The following is a 23144-nucleotide window of genomic DNA, read 5'->3' on the forward strand; positions in this document are numbered from 1 at the left end:
GAAAAAAAATTCATTAATGATTTTTCCTTGTCAATGAAGAAAATACAGACTCTTCAGCCTGGTTAATAAAGCGCCAAGCTAATGTTCCTTTGTTATTTACCCTCATCCCATTATACCTGCTTTTTGCTTCCAATTACACTACTCCCAGTTCTACGGACACACTATGCCTCATACGCCATCCTCATCAATCTTAGACTTTAAAGTCTATCTTAAGAAGTGTCAGTAAATCCATTTTATCCCAGAACTGTAAAACCTGCTTAACAAAAATTAATAACTTCCCCCTTTGCTATTCTAGGCCCTTTGTTTGTAGAAGCACTTGTAATACTGTATTGAGTTATTGTATAATTATCCGTATTCCTAATTACACTGTAAAGCTTTGAAAGCTGAAACTAATATTTACTCAACTTTGTATTTCAATTACTATCCAGCTTAATGGCTATTACAAAGAAGGCATTTAAATAAATATTTTAAAAATGAATTTTGTTAGTTAGAATTGGGTTAGTTAGTATTTTTGTTTACTGAAGAAGAATCTTTTGTGCCTAGTATCAATCTTACAAGTGGATTAGCTGAAAACTGCAAGATATTTTTTGCTGGTATATACCTAAAGAAGATATTACTAAAAGATTTGATGAGTCTTACACCTATCAATTCTTTTTAAAATGAAAATATTAATTATTATAGCTAATATGTATAAAGCCCTTACTGTTCTTAGTGCTTTAAGCATATTAATTCATTTAATCCTAACAATAACCTGATGAGTGAGGCATTATTATTGCCGTCATACATTAGAAACCTGAGATATGAAGACATTTAGAGACTTATCCATTGCTATGATTTGCATGTGTGTGTCCCTACAAAATTCCTGTGTTGGAACTAACCTTCAAGATGATGGTATTAAGACGTGGGGCCCTTGGGAGGTGCTTAAGCCATGAGGACTCTGCCCTCATGGATTCAATGAGTGCCCTTATAACAGGGCTTGAGGCAGAGAGGTGGTTCTTTTTACTATTCATTGCCCTTCTGCCATGTGAGGACACACAGCATTTAACCCTTTGTCATGTGAAGACACAGCAATTAGGTGCCATCTTGGAAGCAGATTGAATCCCCTTACCAGACTGTGAATCAACTGGCGCCTTGATCTTGGATTATCTTTCCTTTAGAACTGTGAGAAATAAACTTGTATTATTTATAAATTATCCAGTTTGTGATACTTTGTTGCAGTAGCAGGAACAGACTGAGACATCCATAGTCACAGGGTTAATTAAGTAATGAATTTAGGATTCAAACTAGGATTTAAATTTATATGACTTCTCTCTTTATTAAGTTGCCTAGAATGAATAACATTTTTCATTTGTAAGATAAGTCCACCCACAAAACTATTTTCTTACCATTGAAATATTGCCATTAGATTGAGTAATGCCTAAAAGTATATTAGGTTGAGTAAAGCCTAAAAATATACATAAATGCCAGAGCATTTGAGTCAGTGGCTTCAGTGGACTAACAGCCTCCCTTCCTTGTATTCTTGTGTGCTAATTAATGTATAAAATGAATGCCACATGAGCTAACATATTTTAAGAGTACCAGTTATATAACAAACACAGTATTATTCTACTTTGGTAACTTGATACTGGTCATTCAATGTCTTTAGTATAATGTGCACTTTTTCTTTTAATATTTTAGCTTATTCACATAAAGATTAATTTAAAAAACATTCATGTTGTTTGCTTTAAATCCTCTTGACTATTTGTGTTGAGAACAGACTCATTTGTTGTACATTCTATTGTCGATTACCTGTTCTCCATTATGATTTTCTTTTCCTTGACTCACTTGCAAACTAATAAGACAATAAAATCAGGATTGATATAAAACCAGTAGCAGCATCCATTTCACTTTAATAATATATTTAAGTATAAAGCAAAAAATGAATATCTACATACTATGTGAACTTAACTCTTTAAAAACACACAAAATGAAATGTTGCACATTTCTGATCTTATGTGACTTCATGAAGACTAATGATTTCTGATTAATGACTAATCAGAATAATTTTGTAATGGGAGCTTGGTATCATCTTGAAGCACCTGGCTCTACTTTTATGGATAGTCATAGAATCTCTGCTGTACATGGTTTATGACCTTAATCTCACATTTCGAGAGAGAGTGCTGGATTTAAAATACTGTATTTTGATTCTTCACATTTCTGATGTTATCTTTTGTAATCCTAAAATGAGCATGATGTTCCGATATGTGTTTCCAAGTTCTAACTCTTCATGTTGAACATCCAAGTAATAGGCATATATTATAGACAGGTCTTGTTTTGCATATTTCTGTGGTAACTGAGATCAATGTGAAATCATACTTCTTATATGCCCTCCCAAAAAAAGACATGTCCATGTCCTAATCCCTGAAATTTGTGAATAGTGTCTTTTTTTTTTTTTTTTTTTTGGTAAAAGGGCCTTTGCAAACTTAAGCATTTCCAGATCAGGAGATCATCCTGGATTATCCAACAGGGCCCTAAATACAATGGTAAATGACCTTATGAGAGAGGCAGAAGGAAATTTGAAACAAAAAGAATAAGGAAAGACACAGAGAAGAGGAGGAGGCAATGGATCATGGAGGCAAAGCCTGGAGTAATATGGCTGCAAGAAAAGGAATGCAGAGAGCCACCAGGAGCTGGAGGATACAAAGAACACATGGAGACTCCAGATAGAGTGCAGCCCTGTGAAAGGCTTGAATGTGAACATCTGGCATCAAGAATTATGAGAGGATGAATTTCTATGGTTTAAGCCACCAAGATTGTGATAATTTGTGATGGAAGCCACAGGAATCTAATATAACAAAGATTGTCTTTATTTTTAATTATGCAATGCCATCTTTTACTTTTTCAATCTAGGCCTCTATATGATGTCCATATACTGTTTCATATAATATTGAATTTGTAATACTTATTTAAATATTCTCAGTCTATGTGAAAGAAATTCCATAATTCACTAAGATAGGTATTTTGGTATTGAGAAGATCCTTTAAAATTTGTTTTCAGGCAGTCATTATACATTTTGTTAGCTAGTTTGCTTGTTTAGGTGGAAGACAGAGGGAGAACTAGCCATAATATCTGATTTCTAAATCATGTCTCATTGCCAGCTTCTTGCCTCTAGGCTAAACGTTCCCAATTACTTTAAGCTTTTCTAATTGGCAATATTTCCAAATATTTATTTGTTATTTTGCTCTTCTTTGATCAGTTGATTGGCTCTTTACAGAAATCATTCTGAAATTCATATTCATAGAATGTCAAGCATTTCAGAATCCACTCTAATCACTGTCTTGGGTATGCCCTCCGTTAATCTTATTTTTTGGTAGTATACAAATATACTATACCCCATCTAAAATATATTGATCACCAGTCATGTGGATTGATCACATTTGTTTCTCTCCTAGTTTTCCCAATGCTTACTGAAATATCGCTATGAAAAAGATGAAAGCCAAAGACAAGAATGGGAGAGATATCTGTTGACAAAGACTTTATACACTTTTGACAAATAAATGTAGCTAGCAGGAGGAGGAAGATGTAGAATAAAGTATACTCACATTGATGTGAATAAGAAGAAAGTTAATTAGACTCACCAAATCCCAGAGATGTTCCCGTCACAAAGATGCTGCTTAAAACAGAGAACAGGGGCATGTTAAATGATTTAACATGAAGGTTGTTGAAAGTCAATATTTGGAGGAGCTCATGTTTTCTCTTCTATTGCTCTATGCACAGAATAATAGCACCAAAATATCTACATCCCCTCTTTAATTACAAATAATGGGGGGTCTCAAATAGAGATGCCAAGTAGGGACTGAAGGAAGAATTTGAGGTGCAGGGGTTAAAATAGAGAATAAAGTGCTAGTTTAATACCCGAGAGTTAACTTCTAAGACCCACACTGCCAATTCCCAAACAAAATGCTAGCAGCCTGCTTTCTACCCTTTACAGAGTTTCTGAGCAAACAGAAATCTGTAGAATTCCCCCAGATAAACAGCACACATTTTTTGCCAGTCATTTTTGATATAAACCTTTCTTCCTTCTCCAGAATTTCCAATCAGTTTTTACTGTTTCCTTACTAAATATAATTGTTGAGCCAAAGATTATTAGACATTTGAAAAAATCCTTGAACATGAGCAATGGAGATAACAAAGCAAACAAACATAAAAATGTAAAACTAAAAGAAATGCTCCTTTACAGGACAAAAGAAAATTTCCATCCTCGCTAACTCAAAACATTTAAGAAAATCCAATTCTTATATATCTCAGAGTGTATGAGAAAATTGTATACATTGAAAATAATACAATGCTCTTTAAAAAGAGTGAGTTATTGAAAGTTCAAAAAAATGGTTAATTTTTTAAATCCATCAAAAAGTTTTGATAAAAAATAAAAGAAATCTCTCAGAAAATAGAACAGAAAGGCAGTAACAGCAAATAGGAGAAGACAAAATTTTTTAAAAAACTAAGAAAAGTGAAAATCTATGTGAGTCAATGTTAAAAGAACTGAATAGAGAAAAATAAATGAAGGTAACTAGCACAATATTATAGAAATTTCCCCGGAATTGAGGTATATCAGTCACATGAATGAATGAACCCACTGAGAGGTCAGTGAAATCAACGAAATACACTCATCTTAAACACATTATGTGAATTTTCAAATGTCTAGTAAAAAATGAAGACAGTTAAAACCTCCTGGGGTGAGGATGGGGCCCCAGGTAGGAAGAGAGACAAGCAGCACTGGACTATCCTTTCAAAAGCAAACTTGGGTGCTAGAAACAGGAATAATCATTTGACATTCTGACTGAAAGATATTTGCAATAAAGAATTCTATGCACAGGCCAGGACGGTGGCTCATTCCTGTAATCCTAGGAATCTGGGAGGTTGAGGTGGGTGGATCACTTGAGGCCAGGAGTTGGAGACCAGCCTGGCCAACATGGTAAAACAGTCTCTACAAAAAATATGAATGGCTGGGCCTGGTGGCACACGCCTGTAATCCCAACTACTCAGGAGGCTGAAGTGTGAGGATTGCTTGAGCCTGGGAGATCGAGGCTGCAGTGAGATGTGATCACAAAATTGAACTCCAGCCTAGCGGGTGACAGAATGAGACCCAGTCTCAAAAAGAAAAGAAAAGAAAAGAAAAAAGACATTTTAAGATATTGAGGTCTTTTGAAATTTACTTCCAGCATACATTTTCTTGGTCAGCTACAGAAAGAAATGTTCCCATCAAATGAATGAGTACTCTACAGGTACAACTAAAACAATAGGTAACATTCATTGTGTACTAGGTGTTGTTCCAAGAGCCTTCTATTTACGAAATCATGTAATTTTTAGAAAAGCCTTGTAAAGTAGGTATTATTAGTCTCATTTACAAACGGGGAAAAAAAAAAAACTGAGACACAAGGGAGTTAAGTGCCTTTTAAAGGTTATACACAGATATTAAGTGGCCAGGCTAGAATTGGAGTCTGAGCAGCCTGGTTCTAGAGTTCACGCTCCTCACTACTGTCAGTTCCTCCTGGGAGTCATAGTGCCTGCTCTCGATTCCTCCCAAGAGTTACATAGAGGGAGGGAGAAAAAAACCCAGAAACCCCAGGATGACAACTCTTCATTAGGCCTAGGGATAATAAATTATGATGCCACAGGGAAGAGAACAGAGATTTGTCTTCAAATAAACCCAGTGTTTTGTTTTTCAACAAAAATGATAGATGATTAGATGCAAAAGATACAATCACTGGAAGAATAGAAATCTTTGAAGCTATGATAAAGCAAAATATGGAAAAATAGGAAATGGAAATTCTGGGAGAAAAATCTGCATAAAAGATCCAGGCATAGATCATTGTTTTGCTCTTAATTATGTGAAGGCTAAAATATCACTTCTTCACTTCACAGAGAAAAACTGAGAATCAAATGTATCAAATACTGCATTCAAAGTCACTACAGGTAGAGAGTGATATAGTGACGAGGGAAACAAGGCTGTCTTCCTCCAATGTCTGAACTTTTACAACTATAATAGCAAATGGCTCATATTCCAAGAATGGTAGGGAAGATTTTCCTTATGAGTATACAGACTTCCATTTTTCATTCTAGAAAGCAAAAATGTGTTTGCTGACTGGGTGGTAAGTCCTACATGGCAAATCCAGAGTTGCCTGTTCTTCTAGAAGGTCTTGTGTCCTACCCAAAAGGGATAGGAAATATCATAAGAAACACCAAATCTTCCAACCCCTAACCATTCTTTTGATACATGATAGTTCAACACTAACAACCAAAAACTGAAGAATTTGAGGATGAAAGTAGTGTTTTCATCTTCTTCCAGCTGAAGTTCATAACTTTCAATAGAAACCTGTTCATAAGTTAAAGAACTGGCTGTAAATAGGTAAACAATGAAAAAACTAATATTTAGGGGACAATTACTATGATTAAAAGACTTTTTACTTATCTACTAACTGTTTTGTGATAACACTATTATCTTCATTTTACATGATAATCTGCAAGTTCTCAACGTGTACATGATTCGCTAAAAATACATGGTAAAATTTGACCTTAGGCCTTTAAGTCTGAAGCTGATGTTCTGAACCACTTTGCTCTTTTTATGCCAAGAACTTTCACTTTATTAGACTGCAGTGAAAACTAATTTTGGTAATTTATTGCTAGGATATAAAACAATGTCCAATAATAGTATGGTTGAGAATGAAGACTAGAAAGCCAAATTATCAGCTTCTGCATGCTTTTATTCTCTGAAATAGTGCACTATTTATTTTTGTCTCAGAAGAATGGTATCTATAACCCACAGAAAATTAGACAATCAAATGTAAGCATCTCTGTTTCACTTATGCAACAGAAATACAATGTGGCAAGTACGGTTAAACCAAGGAATCCTCCTCCTGTAGAAGGAAAACTATTAGGAGTGTTCATATAGGTTAGGACAGAAACATAGGTTAGGACAGTGTTCATATAGGTTTCATGGACAGAAAACAAGGGCTGAATTTGGATTTCATGGTTTGTGAAAAATGATTGGAAAAAGTCTGTGTAACTATCAGTGGGACTACAGCTTATTTAAATTTTCCCACCTAGGGAATGGGAAGAAGCAGACATAGCTCAATGGTCAAGATCTGGGCCAAACCACGACTAACTCCATGAGTGGTGGAGCAAGATGGAGAAAACCACTGAGCTACTAGACAACAATGGGTGAGTGCTGGGGAGAAAACCAAACCAATAAGCTCTCACCCCAAATCAGGCTATGACATCAGATTCTGATATTTATCAAGAAAACTAATGCCAAGAATAATCACCAACATCAAACTTCAGGAGATGGATTTATTCCAGATAAATGAAAAATAAAATAGAATAATCTGGAAATGACTTAAAAATAAATCTGTCAACGAGGGTTCAAGAAATAAAGAAAAAATGACATCCACAAAAGAAGACAATATTACGAAATGAGAAAAGAAATTTTCAGAAATAAGAGAAGATGAAGAAACAATTTCTGGAGGTGAAAATTTATTCAAAGAAAGGGACGAAGTTTGCATAGAAGACACAATTTACATCTATCTTCATTGCAGTGAAAAAAGAATCAAAGTCCCATATTTTTGTATGTTTTGGTTCATTAGCCTTATTAATAGCACGAGGGAAGGCATTATGTTAATAAACCAAAATAAGAAGGAACAATAAGTGCCTTAATTCATGTAGAATAAAGATAACAAAAATTTCAAATCATGACTTTTTACATCTTTTCATTTTTTATTAAATGAAAAGTAGATTAAAGGCATGACATAGTGGTATGTGTGACTTTTTATACTTATCTGACAGATAATCACAATTTCTCTGTAAACTTTTTTATCCATATATTTGAAAACACTAGTTTTTATGAGATGTTATAGAATAAAATGTATGGGGACAATAAAAATTAATAACTTAATCCTCATGCCTGGATGTTTTTGTTCTCTACATTCTAAAATATTTGTTGGCTTTCATAATGGTAGTACCTAAGTAAGAGAGTCAAACAATGGCAATAGAAGAGAGAAAGGTCTTTTGATAACAGGTCACAGTTATTTTTTCACCTTTTGTTTCCTACATTGTGAGTGCCTAAACCCTAGCAAGTGTGTAAACACATTTCTTGGAACACTTGAAATTGTTGCTATGATCTATCCCTGAATCAACTATTTTTTCTATTTGCAGTGTAAACATTTTAATTATAATTCAAATTATATGATACAACCATGTAGCAGTAAACAAAGAACTAATTTATGTTCTTTCTGCACTGATCATTTGTTGATTAATTAGTTTCTTTATGAGACACCAAGTAACTCTTCTAAATACAAACCTCCTGAGGATATAAAGGTTAATTTTAAAGTGATTACAAATATTGCAGTAACATTATAATTAATAGTTACATTTGTAATGCAGAAGCCTTCTCAAATACCAATAAATAACCTCTGTAAATTAGTACTGACAGTAGGCATCCTTTAGGATGCTTTTGCATGATTCCTTTCAGTCATTCAATTGAGTTTTGACATGAAACAGAATCAAATATTAAAACCATAATTATTCTGAAACCATGTCTTTGTGTGTGTGTGTGTGCATGCACACATATGAGAAAGCAACATGACACATACACACACACACACATTGTGTCTGTGCATGCTGCTAATTCACACTCTCAGCCTGGGCCTAAACTATGCAAACTGCTGAGACTGGACATATTTTACAATAATTCGTTAAGTCATGGTGAAGAAGACCACTTGTATGAGGGACACAGGAGCCTAAGCCTCTGAAGAGAGAATTTTACCTACAGGCTGAGAGGTTACCTTTTCACAAAACATGAATGAATGAATGAATGAATCTGAGAAAAACTAGGTATTTACCATTCCACTATGTTTCTGACTTCACCTTAAATGGATTTATACATACATATTTGGAAGGAAAGGGTCTGTTCTGTTAAAACTGGAGTGTTTTTTTTTTCTTCCACTAAAATTTCTGAAAGTCCTTGCAATTCTAAAGTAACATTGACTGGAATTCACTTTATTGTTTCAGTTATTAATTTGTGGTAATTGTTAAACGTATTACATGGCAACTTTTATTCTAATAGGTAAATTACTAGAGTTTGGTACTGATTTAGATCTTGTATATATCTAAACTGTTTGTCTTGTATAAATCTTAACTGTTTTAAGGTATTTTAACAATCATCTAACTTTACATATCAATATACTTTCTTGAATGATCAGGAATAATTCAACAATTATGATCAGAAACTTGGCATAATCCACTGCCTATTTTATCAGTACCATAGTCCATATTGTTTATGATTAATAACGGCAATATTTATATTTGATTGCTGGGCTTTCAAGTTGTGATTCTAGGGTTATTTATCTTTTAAGTGTTATTAATGTGTAAATTGTTAGAAAGGAAACAAAAATTGTTTATAAGCATATGATGTAATTAAATATCTACTGAGATGTCTGACTGGCATGTCAAATCTAGTAAGTCCAAGCTACATTTATGATTATCTCCATCAAACTTCCTTCTGCAAATTTTCCTCATTTTAGTTGTTAGTAACTCCATCCTTCTACATTTCCAAGTCAAAAACCTGAGATAGAGTTCTTTATTTCAATTTATTATCTATCTTCGTATATTACATCATAAGTATTTTTGAATCTAACATCTAATATGTTATCTAATTCTTTCAGCTGTAACTTAAAAATATATTCAAGAATCCAAGCACTTCTCACCACTTACATGACTACACCCCTTGATCAAGCTGTCATTACTTTCACTTAGATCATAGCAAAAACCTAATAACACTCCCTATTTGTGCCTTTGCCCTTCTTCAATCTGCACTCAATCTAGCATCTACAGTGACATTTTCAGATGTATGTCTGATTATCTTTCTTCTTTGTTCAAAATTCTCACATCTTCAAGTGTATTTATGAGTGAAAGCCAAAGCCCTTCCCTTTGACCGAAAAGGCCCTGCAAGATCTTGCCCTTCGTTGCTTCTTTGAACTCATCTCCACTTCTCTCTCCCTTTCCCTCATCTGCTCCAAACACACTAGTCTTCTTACCATTTTAATGAGAACACATGGACACAGGAAGGGGAACATCACACACCGGGGACAGTTGTGGGGTGGGGGGAGGGGGAGGGATAGCATTAGGAGATATACCTAATGCTAAGTGACCAGTTAATGGGTGCAGCACACCAACATGGCACATGTATACATATGTAACAAACCTGCACATTGTGCACATGTACCCTAAAACTTAAAGTATAATAATAATAAAAGAAAGAAAAATCACTCAAACAAGCTCCTGTCTGAAAAGTTAATGTTTTCAAATGACCACTTTATTTAAAATTGCATCCTGTCCCCCTTTCAAACCAATTATTCATATCTACCTTCTGAGCTTCATCATTTCCTCCTTGGCACTTATATTAGATATACATTTTATTGTCTGGTTTCCCTCTGTCTCTTTCCAAAAACATAGAATCAGGGAAGGCAGGACATTTTGTTTCTTTTATTTCTAGTAAAGATTGCCTAGCACAGAGTAAATGTTCAAAAATGTTTTTGAATAAAAAAGTATCATATATTTTCTTGAAATTATTTTCTTAAGTAAATAAATGATGGTTACATTGGCTAAATTAAAACTATCAAATGAATGGTACAAGTGAAAGCAGCAATGGTACCATTTATTAGGTTTAAAAATCAATAAACTCCATATTATAATTTTAATGATAGTGTACATTTTAATTTTTTTCAGTTCTGTATACCTAGTCACCTTATTGATGTTATCTGCAGAATCTAGAAAATATTAAGGTTTAGTAAAATAAATTTTAATGTATGATATTAGCTACACTTATTTTTATCTACAGAATACAAATTTTTGATCTCTCTAAATTTTTCATTTAATTATTTCCCTGTTAGTAAAACTACTTTTATAAGTAAAGACAAAGTAGCTATTTTTTAATTGTTTCCCCACAAAAGAGTATTTTTTTTGTTTAATCAATGTGTGGATATGCCCATGAGAGCATGTCATGTATTTGCATATGATCAGCCATTTGTATATCATGGTAAGGTATTTCATGATGCATTCTCCTTCTGCCACCATCACCACAATTTGGAAGGAGAAAATTATGCCATTATCATCTCAAGTATTGAGGATGAATGGGCATTATTCTGCTCTGCAAATCCCAGCCATCTTGACCTCTGAACTCCAAACTCTGACTCCTTAACTCAGGGAAATCATGGGGTTCTGTTTGGGCTCTCCCTCCCAATTACCAGCAAATTAGCTGATGTAATTATAGCCTTTACTTTGATTGTTTCCCTTTTCTCAGGGACCATGATGATGCACTGCTGTTGTTCAATACCAGTAAACTGTTGTTCCTTGTGGGTTTTCTTATTGTTTATGATGAGAGGCTAAATTGAGTCCCTGTCATACTTTCTTGGCTGGGGATGGAAGTTGTTGATCATTAAGTTAATAAGGTGCAGGTGGCTGTCATTTAAGTATAAGCACACTAGATCTGTGACAAAATAAAAGCTGGATTTATAAGAAGTCCAAGGGCTAATAAGATATGTGGAGCACTAGAAAAACACAAAAATTTTTTTCAAAGTGACAAGTTCAGAAATTATGTATAGGTTTTCCGAGCACCCATGCTCATGCCCTTCTTATTGTCTTACATATCTCTTGGTTTCCCTGTCTTTTCTCTTTTGTATAATAGGAATAAATGTTAGGTTATGCCATATATGAAATTATGATTGAACACCACTTTGATACTATCTATGTAATGTGAAAGTAACTTGCCTTTTCTGGTTTTACCTTTCTTACAGGTACAATGGAGTACACTTTCCTCTTTCTCTTTTATTCTTAGATTGGGCAAAGTTGTAGTGAAGCTAAAGTGATATATTTACAGCACTTTGAAAAACATAAAGTCATACAGGAATGCAATTGACCATTTCTGGAAATATTGGGACTTTAGTGTTTCTTCCAAGCAAAGTGACCAGAGAATGCAATTCTTGCATTAGGAAAAAATATTCTTAGGCAATCCAAATATATTTTAGGCAATCCAAACTTTTATTTCAAAGTATCCTCTTACCTCTTTTTGCACCCCTATAAAGCAATTTCAGCTTGTCAGAATCCTATGTGGTTCTGGTGGTCTTTGTAAGGGAAAGGATTATCTAGTGATTGCCTGGCTTTAGAATCCCATCACAAGAAAGCAGACAGTCAGCAGGAATGTCCATAGCTTGCAGCTTTTTTCCTAACAGTAGTCATGTGTGCTTTTTGCTGATAACTTCAATATTTAATTCTGTTCATAAAAATGCCATGTTTCCTGTGTTTGATGTCATAATTTTGCTAATACCACAACTCTCATCTTAGACATTTTGTGAGTTTGTTTTCAGAAGAGAGAATGATTAAAGGAAGAATCAAAATGTTTTGTTTTCTGAGAATAGAGGTCTACTTTCTCTTGCTACTTACAGGACAGTTGGAAGTAGTGATTCTCTCCATTATGTGACATAACAGCTCAGAAGTTAAACTAATCTTAAGTGCAAGCAGGCATGAGACAGTTTAACACAAAATCTGATGAAGCTGAAAGTGAAAATATCAAAGTTGCTGTCCGAGGGATATTAAATAAATAATTCTCTGTAAGAAAAGGGTAGTTTCATTGCAGTTCTCAGCCTCTCAGTTATTTTCTTTTATTTACGATACAGGGAATTCTAAAAAACTCCACTGACTACAGTATCTCAGAGAAGTAGGTTTGAGCATAGCATGTCCACTATAGAGGAGATCAAACCTTTAATATTTCAATATTTTCCAGTCTTGGTTGTTTGTTTGCTACTGTGTGTATCTTTGCTTTGGCGGCTACTTAGAGCACATATCACTAAAACCATATAAATCATACTCTATAATTTAATGCCTAAAAATTGAACCATTATGAGTAGCTAGCTTATATGTAAAAAGGAGGCCAAATCCATATTAAAAACTACAGTGTGTTATAACTTCTAAAACTTGGGTTTTGGAATTACTTATGTGACTTCTCCCTCATCCCCCAACAAAATTTCTCTGATAAATTCTTAGATTTCTTATGCAGCATTTCACATGTACTGGAAACTGGATTCATTCAGGTTCCTCCCTCTCGGCCAGTCCTGGAGAACCTCATGATGGCATTGTTTCCACAAACACAATGCTGTCCTGCCATGTGCCATGCCAGGTATGTACTCCTGCCTCCCAGACTCTTTTTTCTTTTGTAGCCAGCTTGAGCACTCTGCATGCCATAGGTACCCAAGGGTTTCTGTTAGATTTGGCACAAAAAGGCTCTTTTTCTAGCTCTGTGTTTCTCTGTCTCTTTTGGGCCCCAAAGCAATACTATGTGAAATAGCTCCTTTAACTTCTGCTCTAACTTGTCTTGTGTTTGGCAGAGTTCTAAATGGTCTCCAAGATTCTTGCCAGCTATGGTACATGCTCTATGTGACCTCCTCCATTTGAGTGTGGGTGGCCACAGGATGCGATACTGACTCCCATGATTAGTTACATTATATGGTCAAGTGAAGGAATTTTTGCAGACTTAACGTCCCAAATCAGCAAATTTTGAGTTAACCAAAAAGGAGATTATGCTGAGTGGGTCTTACTTAATCAGATGAACCGTCTAAAAGAGGATCAAGAATTCAGACACTCTCCTGCTGGCTTTGAAGAACTAAGCCTCCCTGAGTTCTGCAGTGGCAAAGAAATAAATTCTGCCAGCAACCATGTAGCTTTGAAGAGAACCCTGAGCCTCAGATGAGACCCTAGTCTCATCTAGTAGGTGTTAGTAGGGACCAACACCTTGATCTCAGTGTTGGGAGAACACAAGGAGAGATCTCATTCAAGCTGTGCCTGGAGAATAAGAAAGTCCTGAATAATTATGTCCAGAGTGATGCATTTTATTTGGCCCATACATGAATTACTTAATACTTAAAATATATTTTATTTTATAGAATATAATTGCCAACTAATATTTTTTCTACATAAAATAATTAATAGAAATCCTTTAGAAATTATAGAAAATATATTACTATGAGGATCTAGTTGGTATTTTCTTTTTTCTTTTCTTTTTTTTTTTTTTTTTTTTGAGACAGAGTTTTTCACTCTATCACCCAGGCTGGAGTGCAGTGGTGTGATCTCGGCTCACTGCAACCTCTGCCTCCCGGGTTCAAGCAATTCTCCTGCCTCAGCCTCCCAAGTAGCTGGGATTACAGATTCATGCTGCCACACCCAGCTAATTTTTTGTATTTTAGTAGAGATGGGGTTTCACTGTGTTGCCTAGGCTGGTCTCAAACTCCTGAGCTCAGGCAATCTGCCCAGCTCGGCCTCCCAAAGTGCTGAGATTGCAGGCGTGAGCCACCGCACCCGGCCAAGTTGGTATTTTCTATTATGATCTGGAAAGCTGACATGCATTAAATGACTATGCAATATCTCTGAAAGCAATCAGGCTGTTTGAAATCAGATGGGACCTTAAATTCAGTGTTGTAAGTGGTTGCATCAGACAACAAATTCTGATGGGATGTGTCTGTGAGATGTCTCTGTTCTCTCGTACATAAAATAAATGGAAGCTATTGAAATATTAAATACCATTTGATTTTGAATTGAGAACATGGATCAACAAGAGGCTAGGTGACTATTCTTATTTCAAACATCACTGTCAGAGATAGACAGCATATCTCTGTTCTGAGTTCTGTACAAGAGAGAAAATTAAATAAAGTGTCTTACTTGGTAAATTCAAATTCAGCAACTTCTAAAAAAAATTTGAATCTCCTAAGTAACGTAATCAAAGCTTATGTGGTAAACAAGAGGTACAAACAAGAGAGAGATGAAGGAGTGGAGCCAAAGGAAAGCCTTGACATGGGGCACAGAGAGACACGATGCAAGTTGATGGAAAGAGCAGGGACACAGAACCATGGAGACTGTTGCTTAGGGTGTCTCATCCTCAGCACAGGTGACATTTGGGGCTCCATAATTCTTAGTTGTAGGCTGCTATTCTGCGCATTAAGTATGCTGGCCTCTACCCACCAGATACAAATAGAATCTTCTATGCCGTGTTGTAGCAGCTATAAAAATCTCCAGACATTGCCAAATGTTTCTGATGGGGAGGGGGTGCAAAATCACCATGACTGTGAGTTGTATAATGTAATAAACTATGTAGAAATCAATGTTGAGGAAAAGTGACTTTTGAATAATTTACTTCACGATTAATTACTTTTGGACATATTAATTTATTCCTTCATCAAACAAATATTGTTAAATGCCTTTATGTGCTAGGAACTGTTCTAGGTGGTTAGGACTCATCAGTCAATGAAATAGACCACTGTTTCTGTTCTCACTGCACTTGATTTCTAGCGTGAGGAGGCAAGAAATAAATAACAAACATGATAATTAAATAAATCTTATACTATATTATAAATTGAGGCCAGGCACGGAGGATCATCCTGTGATCCCAGCACTTTGGGAGGCTGAGGCCGGAGGATCGCTTGAGCCCAGGAGTTTGAGGCCAGCCTGGGAAACATAGTGTGACCCCATTTCTGCAAAAAAAAAAAACAAAACACAAATTAGCCTGGCATGGTAGCTTGAGCCTGTAGTCCCAGCTACTCAGGAGACTGACATGGGGGGATCACTTGAGCCCAGGAAGTGAAGGTTGCAGTGAGCTGTGACTGTGTCACTGCACTCCAGTCTGGGTGACAGAGTGAAATCCTCCCTCTCTCTCAAAAAAATAAAAAATAAATAAATAAATTGAGGTTCTAAGGAAAAATAGGGTAAGGAGTAAGAAGGATTAGGAGTATTGAATTGACAGGGGAGTGAGTTCGTAGTTTTAAATATGGAGACAATTAGACTATAAGACTATAGGATTAAAATTTAAAACTTGATGGAAAGAGCATAGTTTTCTTTGTGTCCTTCAAAGAGCTAATAGAGTGGATGACACATAGTAGGGACTCAATATATTTACATTTTCATGAAGCAAATATTTATTGAATAACAGATAATTATCCAGCTGCTAAGCTAAATGCCATGGACACAATGATGAGCAAAATAGATATATTCTCTGTCATCATGGTATTTACAGTTATGACAAAGATATACACTCACAAAATAGTTTAAAAATCAGATCTTGCATAACTCCACAAGGAAAAGGCACATGGAGTTATGAGACATAAATTGTCTGAACCTGACCTAGTCTGTGATTGTATGTATAAGTAAAGTCTTCCACAACAAAGTGCCATTTAAGTTGAATTAGTTTGGCAAAGTAGAAAGTGATGCATATGAAAGCTGTACACAGAACAGCATATATAAATAATAAGTTGTAACTATAGCTTATAGAATATAAAGGATATCATAGAATACTATAAAGAATGATTAGATACCAGCTATAGTGTGCAGAACACATTATAAATTTACTCCTTTACATTAAGAGAAATAAAATAGCAATGAAATGTTTTAATTGGGGATGGGGAGATAATGATGTGATTAGATTTACCTATTGAGAAGATAACCTAGCTGCAGGGAAAGAACTAACTTGTGGGAGAAAAGGTGAGAGGAAATATGAGCCAAAGAGGCTATTGAGGCAACATAAAGAATAAAGACTGTTTGGATTAGTGAGTTAGCAGTCATGCTGAAGAGAAATAGATGAATTCTTGAGATGTGTGGATGGCAAAATTGATATAACTTGATGATAAGCTGAATGTGAGACTAAGTGGAAAAACTGCTCATTAGACACAAACAACTCGTATTTTAGTGGTTTCATTTGAAAGAACCGGATTTGGAAAAGTTTGTAAGTTGAGTTTTAGACCTATTGATTTTAAAGTGTTTTTGAGACATCCAAAATAAATGTTTAGAAACACTTATTGTCAATTGTCAATATCTTAGCCCATTTTGTGCTGCTATAGCAGTATACTGAGTATTTCTGGAGGCTGGGAAATCTAAGTTCAGGGCACCAGTAGGTTCAATGTCTGGTGAGGTCATTCTGTTTTTCCAAGATGATGATTTGCATGCTGTGTCTTCTAGAATCAAGGAACCCTTGATCCTCACATGGCAGAAGGTGGATGGACAAAGAAACAAACTAGGGCTGAAGTTACCCTTTCATAATGGCATTTATCTCACCCACAAGGGCAGAACCATTATGGCTCCAGCACCCCGCAAAGGTCCCATCCTCCAATACTGCCACGTTGGTAATCACATTTCAACACAAATTTTGGAGGGGACACCTTAAAACCATACCTTTTTAAATATAGAACTCAAAGACATGATACAGCTTTAAAATACATATGTCTGAAATCCATTTCAAAAATTGACTGATAAAATATATGACAAAAAAGTAATTAATATTCCTTCCAATATTCTCACTTTAGAGGAAGTAAAATAGTCCTTGTAAGAGAATGGCCAAAGGATACATCTCACTTTACTGGAGAAAATGTTTGTCTAAGTTACAAACTAGTCCCCCCCGGTCTGTGGCAGTGTCATTGCTAACAGCTTTAGACTCACATATGTGGTCCGTAGTAAGAGCCAAACAGCTGCAGTCTGAGCTTAAAGTCAGTTTTTGTTGTTGGCATGCCTGATTGTGAGGGTGGAACCAGTCTTTTTCTCTTCCAGTCACAAATAAGTGAATAAACATCCTTGATCATATTTTCAATACTAATTGAAGACCAAATGTTTTCATTTTTACCATTTTACTAGAACTTTGTATAATACATATTCCATGAGGGCCAACATTGCATTGTAGGTAGATTAGACATACCACACTGTTTCAGTGTTTTTATTTTTTATGCCATTGTTAAATATCTATTTAGTCCTATTTTTTGATCGTTGGAATTTGATGAGCTTCCCAAAACTAAGGGGAATCATGCCAGGACTAATAGGAAAATGTTTCACATGTGAAGAAGCTAAGGCAGAAAACCATTCTAAAGAGTTCCCCAGAGTGGCTGGGAGGAGAATGTTATGAAGATGCACTTGTAATTACCTGTCTCTAAAGAAAGAATAGCCATAACAACACAAACTCACTTTTACAACTTATAAAATTATACTTGTAAAGACATAATGACAACCCTGTAATGATGTGAATGGGCAAGATCCAAGTTTGAAATAATATGTCAAAGCCTAAAAAGCCAGGAGACACTAGGACATCCATCATTTCAAGTGAAGTCTGTGAGTCAAGGAAACAAATTGTTACATCACTGACACTTTGACCTACTCCACACCTGTCTACATATGCAATAACTTCATTGTTTATGTTTTGAAAAAAATGCAGTCATTCTTTTGGAGTTTACTCAACATGCGTTTACTAAATATACAATTGCAATCTAACTTAGCCACTTGCTATAAAATACCTTTTTCCTAATTATTTTATGAATGTAAACCAGTTCCCAATGAATATTATGTGGACCTTACAAATTTGATTCTAACATTCCTCTAGATGCAAGGATGTTGAAAACTAAAAACAACGAGAATCTTGTCCTGTCACAAACCAACTATTATATAAAGTCAATTTTTCTGTTAACTCTCTACTTAAGTCTACCTCACCCTGTCTTTCCACAAATAATTTTGGAAATATTTGACAAATGGTGTGAAAATAGGAAAATGGAGTAGGTCAGTGTTGTGAAAGAGACATTAAGAATGATTTAGCTATAATTAGGGAATTTTATGAGATACTGACATTCAAAAATTGCTGGAAAAATAATGGACTGTTCTAAAATAAATAATGTTAAATAATTGGCTATTTGAACAGAAGTAGAATTCTACCTCAAAGCAGAATACATTAAAATTTGATTAAATATCTACCTTTAAACAATATCAAAAAGGAGAAAATTGTCTCTGGAAGTACAGAACACAAAATTGATAATGTGTTTACCTTTGCAGGGTGTGGGTCAAGTGTGTCAGGAAACTTAATTGTCACTTTATAGCTTTTTTCATACTTTAAATTATTTATCATTGTTTGTATTGCCTAAACCAGTCAAATCAAACCCAGACTCAACAATGATACTTTGGGGAATTAATTTTATTAAATAAGAAATTTAGAAATAAGAAATGAGACAAATATTAACAACATGAACCTATGAAAGTACTAGAAAACATTTCCACTGGAGGAATGGACAGGACTTTCTAAGCATGCCATTAATCTCAGTGGTGATAAAATCATAGGCAGATTTGACTTAATAAAAAAATAAAACTTTTCAGTTGAAAATCATTCACTAGCAAAACTGAAAGAAAAGCAACCAATTGGGAGAAGACTTTTGTAACAAGTAGATCCAGGTGCAGTGGCTCATGTCTGTAATCCCAATGCTTTGGGAGGCGAGGCTGGCAGATTGCTTGAGACCTGGAGTTTGAGACCAGCCTGGGCAACATAGCAAGTCCCCATCTCTACAATTAATGCAAACAACACACAAAATAGCCAGAAGTGGTAGCATGCACCTGTAGTCCTAGCTACTAAGGAAGCTGAAGCAGGAGGATTTTTTGAACCCGGGAGACAGAGGTTGCAGTGAGCTATCATCCCACCACTGCACTCCAGCCTGGGGGACAGAGCAAGACCCTGTCTCAAAAAAAAAAAAAAAAAAGTGCTCCATTTTACTATCTATGAGGGTACACTGAAGAGTCTAAGGAATTGCTCAATATCTAGGCTGTGGGAAGTTCAGTTAACCAGGACCTCTCCTCTCACCCAGCATCAGGAGTTTGTGGCATTCTTTCTGGAATGTTGATAACAATGGAACTTTCTCTTAACTGCTTCTGGGCTTCTTGTTTCTTCATTCACATTTCTCCTATGATAAAGAATGTGATTGGCTCACCTTCAAATTGTATGTCTCCCTCTATTGGTGCTGACCATGAGAACTTTTTGCGATGATCTCTTATGGTAGCTACTAGTCACACATGGAAATTTGGCACTTGAAATAGGACAAGTATAACTGAGAAGCTGAATTTTAAATTTTATGAAATGTATGAATTTACATTTAAATAGCCACATGTGAATAGTTGCACTATTCACTAGATCATAACCAAACTCTAGGTTATGGGCAAAAAAGTAGTGCTGCAGAGTTTTGCAGCATAGGTAAGGTTGCTCAGGAAATTCTAAGAAAGGGAAATTTCTGTGAGTTGGGTTTACAATATACACTTACTTGTACTCAGGTGGGGAGATAATAATAATTACCACTTATCACTGGCTAATATTCTCTTCCAAGTACTGGAATAAATGTTTTATTTGGATTAATTTAATAAATCCACAAAACAACTTAGAGGTAGAAACTCTTATAAGAATTCTTATTATAAAAGTGAGCCTCTGAGAACTTGAATAATTTACTGAGCTACTAAGGTAACATAGCTACTAAGATTTGAAGTTATTATTTCAACCCAGGCAGTCTAAATGTAGAACATGGCTCTCAAACTGAAGTTGCTGTTCAGTTTCCTTGCTGTAATCTTTACTTCAAGGTCCCCCACCCTCTACGTTTCTGAGCATTTCTCAGATAACCTTAGCTGCCTATTCATATTTGAAAGCAAGGTTACAGAATAGCTGATTGGAACATCAATTCTCTCTCCCTTTGGATTATTTGTTCCCGTGTCTTGGGTCTTTCTTTTTTCTTTCTTTAGTCTTTCATTGTAGGAGCATATCTTTAAGAAACATGCTGAAAAACATGGAAAATATCATAGTAGTAAAAAATTAACATCTCAAGAGTGAGTATGAAGTGTAAATTTATACTACCCACTTGTAAATGTATCTTTAAGGAGAAACTGATATTACAATGCTCTGGAACATTCTCAGTGCTAAGAAAAGTACATGAAACAATGAAGGTGGGACTAAATCCTTTATAATAAAATGCAAAAATATTGCATTTGGTTAAACACAGAAATAAGAGTGCTTTATTATCCTTGTTGCAAACTTACTCTGTAAAATATTATCATAAGAAAGATTTATACTATATTTTTTAAAAGAAACCAAGAAAAATTAAAATTAACATATTTAGCATGTAACTCCAGCATTTTAAAGGAAAAAAGGTAGAATAATCTTAAAACAGTAAAAATGTAGAAATTATTTTAAAAACTGGAAGGAATAAACACAGAAAAATACAGTAGATGGCATCAGTAATTTAAAAAAATTGTTTAGAGACTACAATACAGAAAAAATTCTGGGAACTTCTATCAGGAGAAAAATAGGTAAGGCATAATTAAGTAATACTCATATTGAAGAAGACAAAATTTTTATATGATAAATTTGTAAAAACATATGAGGTGCTATAAACAATTTTGAACCAACATGTTTTAAATCTTAGAATGGATATTTTTAAAAACCTGTATGTATTTAAGAACAAGAAATAGACAACTTTGATAGGTCTAAAATCTTTAAAGAAAAAAATTAGAAATAAAATCTGCCCACAAAAAAAGCACAAGACTAGATGGTGTTATAAGCAAGTTTAGCAAACCTTTGAGAAACAGACACTTAAGTTCTAATTACTTGAATAATTAATATATCAACTTTCTGTGGTTCATGTTTGCATACTGTATCTTTTCCTAGCCTAGTCATTTCAAACATTCTATGTCCTTATATTTAGGCATATCTCTTAAAAGTAGCATATAATATATGCTATTATATATCCGTTATAAACAAATGGTTCCCAAGAATGGACGGAAAACTTTACCTGATCCACGACTAAAGCTAAAAGTTCATACTAAACCCACAAAAGAAATTCACAAGACCAGTGGCCCAGTGGAGCAGGAGTGGAATGGGCCATGTTAAAGTAGTAAGAGAAACATTTATATAATTAACAGGGTGACATTGGAGAGCAGATTATGTAAGGCCTCTAGGCTATTGTAGGAAAAATAGATTTTTGTTTAATTTCTCAGCTTTTCTCTCATCCTCCTCTTCATTCATTCCTTGTTTGTTATGTTTTTATTCCTTGTTTTGTAGATTCACTTTGTGGATCTTTAATATATTGGGAGAATTATCAAATTTATTCATTTTTAAACTGTCTCATTCTCTCTTATATAATATAATGCAGTGGTGTCTCTAAGATGTTTTCAAAGAGATTGAATATTTTAATGGACTGTGACTAGACTATATGTGAAAACAGAACCCAGACCCACAATCTGCAGCAACCAGCTCAGGAAGCCAAATCATAACCTCTGTAGCCAATTGTCCAGGAAGTGAAACCACAACCTTCATAGCAATTGACCGAACATAGCCAGGAGTTGATTAAATAACTTTCATGTTCCCTATGTTTTTCCTAATTTTGTTTTACCTTCAACTTAAGATCAACCAAGGGAAGCCAAATATGCATCCCACCTCCAGCTTCCTTATGTCAACAGCTTCTAATCGGGAGACACCTGAAGTCTTCTTTTTTCCACTGTAACTTTTTTTCACTTTGTCTGCCTTTGAATCTCTACCAAATGCGAGTGAGTGACTGACTCCTTTGCAAGCCCAAATAAATCACCTTTGCTTGGTCTTATTTGGGTGGTCTTCATTTATTTTCACAGATTTATTACTACTTTTCAATTAGTTATTTATTCCTTTCTTAAACCCACAGGTTATTTTATATTATGTGGTTTTCATACATAGTGATTTTTAAATTATTCTTTAAAAATGAATATGCAATTTAATATGATAATATTGAAATGTTGAATCTTCTTTCTTGCGTTTATTTATTTTTGAAGCTTCCTTCTTGAGGCTTAGAATGTATTATTTCGTAAATATTCTATGTGTGCTTGAAAAGAAGGTGCATTCTGGCTGGGCGCGGTGGCTCACACCTGTAATCCCAGCACTTTGGGAGGCCGAGGCGGGCGGATCACGAGGTCAGGAGATGGAGACCATCCTGGCTAACACGGCAAAACCCCATGTCTACTAAAAATACAAAAAAAATAGCCGGGCGTGGTGGCGGGCGCTTGTAGTCCTAGCTACTTGGGAGGCTGAGACAGGAGACTGGCGTGAACCCGGGAGGCAGAGCTTGCAGTGAGCCGAGATCTCACCACTGCACTCCAGCCTGGGCGATAGAGTAAGACTTGAAAAAAAAAAAAAAAGAAGAAAAGAAAAGAAGGTGCATTCTCTGTTGGGTATAGAGTTCTACGAATATTTAAGAACTGGAACTTAGCATTTGTATTGTTTATATTAGGAATTGGCAACTTTTTCTTTAAAAAGCCAGATAGTA

This window comes from Pan paniscus, chromosome 10 (genome assembly GCF_029289425.2).
Source record: "Pan paniscus chromosome 10, NHGRI_mPanPan1-v2.0_pri, whole genome shotgun sequence".
NCBI classification, from domain to species: Eukaryota; Metazoa; Chordata; class Mammalia; order Primates; family Hominidae; genus Pan; species Pan paniscus.